Source organism: Brassica napus, chromosome C9 (assembly GCF_020379485.1).
Source record: "Brassica napus cultivar Da-Ae chromosome C9, Da-Ae, whole genome shotgun sequence".
Taxonomy (NCBI): domain Eukaryota; kingdom Viridiplantae; phylum Streptophyta; class Magnoliopsida; order Brassicales; family Brassicaceae; genus Brassica; species Brassica napus.
In genome coordinates, this window is record NC_063452.1 from 41,294,946 (window position 1) to 41,300,548 (window position 5,603).

Below are 5,603 nucleotides of genomic sequence, written 5' to 3' on the forward strand. Positions count from 1 at the left end.
AGAAAGGTTGGATCACTATTATCACAAATGAAAAGAATGAATTGATCCCTACTAAAACAGTGACAGGACATCGCATGTGTATTGATTTCAGAAAATTAAATGCAGCCACTAGAAAGGATCACTTTCCACTTCCCTTCATTGATCAAATGCTTGAGAGATTGGCTAACCACCCATATTACTGCTTTTTAGATGGTTATTCAGGTTTCTTTCAGATCCCTATCCATCCAGACGATCAAGAGAAGACGACATTCACATGCCCATACCGAACGTACGCATACAGGAGAATGTCATTCGGCCTGTGCAATGCGCCAACAACATTTCAGCGCTGCATGATGTCGATCTTTACTGACCTGATTGAAGATATTATGGAGGTTTTCATGGACGATTTCAGTGTCTATGAAAGCTCCTTTAGTGTCTGTTTGTCAAACTTGTGCATGGTACTCAAAAGGTGTGAGGAGAAACATCTGGTGCTCAATTGGGAGAAGTGCCACTTCATGCCCAGAGATGGGATTGTTCTAGGGCATAAGATCTCTGAGAAAGGCATTGAGGTGGATAAGGCAAAGGTCGAGGTGATGATGAGCTTGCAACCACCAACAACTGTGAAAGCTATCAGAAGCTTCTTGGGTCACGCAGGGTTTTACAGGAGGTTCATCCAGGATTTCTCAAAAATAGCGAGACCACTCACCAGACTGCTCTGCAAGGAGATCAAGTTTGATTTCAACAGCGAGTGCTTAGCTGCGTTCCACATGATCAAAGGAGCTCTAGTCAGCGCACCTGTTGTACAACCGCCAGACTGGGATCTCCCCTTTGAGATCATGACTGATGCTAGCGACTTTGCAGTTGGAGCAGTCCTTGGGCAGCGCAAGGATAAGAGACTTCATGTGATCTATTACGCAAGAAAAACCATGGATGAAGCTCAATGCAGATACGCTACGACTGAGAAGGAAATCTTGGCTATTGTTTTTGCATTCGAGAAGTTCAGATCCTACCTGGTGGGATCGAAGGTGATTGTGCACACAGACCATGCTGCTCTTAAGTACTTGCTCACAAAGAATGATGCAAAACCGAGGTTGTTGAGGTGGTTTCTTCTTCTCCAAGAATTTGATCTCGAGAAAAACGACAAAAAGGGAGTCGAGAATGGGGTTGCAGACCACTTGTCCAGAATGAAGATTGAGGACGACACAACCCTTGATGAAGAACACACAGTAGAACACATCAACGCCATTGGTCTGCGCTTCGCGGAACAACCCCTGAGCATAACATCCGATTGTTCTCGCGTATCGGAACAACCAGTAGCCGCGATCCAAAAGCAGTACTCTCACCTCCCCTGGTTTGCTGAGATTGCGAACTTCCTAGCTGCTGAAGAGGAACCACTTAAGTTCACTGGAAACGAGAAGAGGAAATTCTTAAGAGAGGCGAGGCAGTATGTTTTGGATGAATTGTACTTGTACAAACATTGCAAGGATGGCATATTCACAAGGTGTGTTCCAGAGGCAGATATTACAGGGATTCTACATCATTGCCATGGTTCCTCTTATGCAGGGCACTTCGCCACATTCAAAACGGTTTCCAAAATCCTCCAAGCAGGTTTCTGGTGGCCAACTATGTTCAGAGATGCTCACGCCTACATAGCTCGATGCGATGCATGCCAGCGACTTGGGAACATCAGCAAAAGGAATGAGATGGCTCAGAATTACATTTTAGAAGTTGAGGTGTTCGACTGTTGGGGAGTCGATTTCATGGGACTATTCCCTCCGTCCTTCAAGAACGAGTACATCTTGGTCGCCGTTGACTATGTCTCCAAGTGGGTAGATGCAGTGGCGAGTCCCACTAATGATGCAAAAGTGGTGACTAAGATGTTCAGCTCCATCATCTTTCTGAGATTTGGGGTGCCTAGAGTGGTCATTAGCAATGGCGGAACACACTTCATCAACAAGGCATTTCAGGGCCTGTTGAAGAAGAATGGGGTGAAACACAAGGTGGCTACCGCTATCGTCCCCAGATGAGTGGACAAGTTGAAGTTTCCAACAGGGAGGTCAAGAACATTCTCTAGAAAACTGTCAATACCTCGCGCAAGGACTGGTCGCTTAAGTTGTACGATGCTCTCTGGGCCTACATAACAGCCTACAAAACGACGCTAGGGACCACCCCCTATCACCTGGTCTACGGTAAGGCTTGTCATCTTCCGGTCGAGCTCGAATACAAGGCTGCATGGACGGTCAAGTTACTGAATTTTGACATCAAGCCAGCAACTGAGAAGCGCATGATCTAAGTCCATGAGCTGGAAGAGATAAGGTACCTCGCCTATGAGAGTTCCAAAATTTATAAGGAGAAGACCAAAGCCTACCATGACAAGCGAATCATTGCCAGACGTTTTGAACCAAACGATAAGGTCTTGCTCTTCAACTCCAGACTTAGGCTGTTCCCATGCAAGCTGAAATCTAGATGGTCCGGACCCTTCACCATTAAGGAAATCCGACCTTACAGAGCTGTTGTGTTGCTGGACAGAATGGGAGACGAGTTCGTCGTCAATGGTCAGCGCATCAAGCATTACCTTGCTGACTCCACTATTGTAGAGGGTGAAGAAATTCCCCTAAGCGATCCCCCATCAGCCTGATCGGCTGAGCCAAGTCAAGCTAATGACTTACTTGGTGGGAGGCAACCCACTGGTGAGTGTATATATTGTTTTCTATAGTCTATTATATTTCTTTTCAGATTTAGTTTGCAGGTCAAAAACAAGAAAAACCGAACAATTCAGTCAGAACAACCGAATGACTGTTCTCCTAGTGGAACAACCCATCGCCTGTTCCAGGTAAGTGTCTCGGACCCAAAAAAAAATAAAATAATAATATATAAAAAAAAGGGGGGGGATAAAAGGAAGCGGTTAGGGTTTCGCCTATTTAAGGCCTCACTCTACCTCTTTCCCGTCTCACTCACCGTGCACCTCCCCACTTGCGAATTAGAGCAATCACCAAAACCTCAATTTTTCATTTATTTTAAGTGATTATTGCTTCTAATTTGCTTGGATTTTCGAGTTCTCTCTGTTTTTGCAGTCAATTTCCCCCGATTCATAAGGTAAGAGGCTCGACAATCACCATACAAATCGCGAATTCGTTTTGACAAGTTCATCGTTCTAATCGCTTTGATAGATCGATTCTTGTTGAGAATGACTTGATTTTGATCTCCCCATTTGCTGTTAGGGTTGAGTTAGAAGATGAACTCATGCTTTCTTTTACTTTAGCGATTTGCGATTTCACTTCTCCATTGATTGAACCGTTTTGATATGTCCTGATCTCAATTGATCCTGATCTCAATCGATCTGATTCGATTTATGAGAAGTTGAATTGGTTTAATGAGTTGAGCTGTAGATATGTTTATTGTTTATTGCGGTTCTTGTCATGTTGAAGCAATTATGAGTTGCATAAGGAGGAAGTGGAAGTTGTTTGATTATGTTTCTTCTATGCAACTAAAATGGAACTAAAGAATAAAACTTGTTTGCCTTGCAGATGCCACACACTAAGCAATCGGCCAAGAGAACGAGGGTGAACCTCACGAGCAACACGCCACCGCCGCGAGCACAACAACCGACCTCCGCGTCCTACCCATGGTCTCGTGAACAAGAGGGTGAACCGATTGATCTCAACAGCCCAATGCTATTAGACTTTAACTGCGAGGGGTGGGACAAGGAAACAGCTGGGCGTTACAACTCCCTCCTCAAGGTCGATATCCTACCTACTCGTTTCGGCCATGCAGAAACTCTTGCTGATCTCAGGATCGACGAGGATGTGTTCAAAACATTGCAAGCAATGGGGATAGCTCCGCTTTGTTATCAGGCACATGAGCTCTACCCAGACCTTGCCCGCCAAGTGCTCGCTACTGCCACCATTACTTACGAGGACTCCTCTGCGCCCTCCTACGCCAACTGCTCCTTCTCATTCATGGCTGATGGAGAGTATTGCTCACTGTCCCTCGACAAGCTCAACGAAATCTATGAGATCGCGAATGAGCCGAGAGGGGTAGCAGTGGCGAACAATTTCGCCCCATCAAACGCCTTCTGGGACTTCATCGCGAATGGGAACTTCACACCTGGCAAAGCCTACCAGTCGCAGATTAGGAACCCGACACTTAGAGTCATTGCAAAGATCATTTCAAACCTCCTATTCGCCAAGGATCAGACTTCCAAAGTGACAAATGGGAAGCTGCAAACCCTGTATGCAGGTATTGAGGATGAGATCTGCGCTTCAGGGTCTGGCATTCCAATTCAGAAGGTCAAAATGAACCCAGGCTTTCATTTCATCACCATGGTTTGCGAGAGGAGGCAGTGTCTTATGCACGGTTCAAACAAGAAGGACAGAAGCGGTAGCTTGCTCACGCCACTCTTCAAGCATTTCGGCATTGATCTCAGGAAATACAAGGTGAACACGGAGATTCAGTACCTCGACATCAAGTACCTTATGGCGTGCCACATCATGCGAGATGAGGATACCTACAGCTTCTTCGACAAGGAGGGTACCCAGCTGTTCACCAAGCTGCCTCACCCAGAGATCACCAGGCTCAGCGTGTTCGACAACATACGCTTCCTCCCACCACCCGAGATCCTATGCACTGATCCTCGTGCTGCTGCACCTGACGCGAATATGGAGGATGTCGAGGACATTACCCCAGAAGCTGACCCATCATACGACCTCGGAGGGCTGGCGGATGTGACAGATGATCAGGCTTACCGACGCTGGATGGTTGACTCGCAGCGGAAGAACAACAGTCTCATGCGGAGGATCCTCAATCTCGTTACCGGCGGCTGCATTGGCGGAAGTAACCAGCGACAGTCACCAGCAGCGCAGACCCCACGACCACACCGTCCAGGCAAGGAGCCTATGGGAACAGGCCCTTCAACTGAAGAGGTTTATCGCTCGCGCAACAGATGTTCGCTTGATCCAGCCGAGAGCGGCGAGTCCAATTGAGTCCAACAGGAATTTTCTCTATCCATTGTTTTATCCATCTGAACTCTTTATCTATTTGCTGTGTATTTGGCTGACTCCGATTTGATGTCACACCAGGGATGGTGTGAATTAAGTCTGGGGGAAGCACTTGTTTGTGTGCTGCTACTCTATGTTTTTATTTCTGAGTCAGTCCCTATGTCATTTGGATGTTTTATTGAGTCAGTTTAGGATCGAGTCAGCTAAAACTCTTGTGGGAATTAGGACCTTGTGTTGTGATAATCTTTTAACCACCTCGTGCTCTAACATTCTTATCCAGTGACCTTAGCAGTGATGAAAGACCCACACTTGGACCTGGAACACCCCTGACTTATCTCATTTGATTCTTCAGAAGCTCTCAACCGATCAGGTTACTCAACTCCACATAACTTGAATCTGATCTTGACTGAAATTCTTCTTGTTATGGGCACTAGATCAGGGAAACGAGACTTACACTCAGGACTTCTTACTCTTTTTACCAATCTTGCTGATCCTGAGTGGCTAGCTCATCTTTAGCTAGTTCCCACCTTGCGCCTATGCCTTTATTTTCACCCTCATGCACTCTGTTTTTCAGTGTCATATGTGCAAAAGGGTCAGAGAGGAAAGGATCGACGCAACCTCTTACTC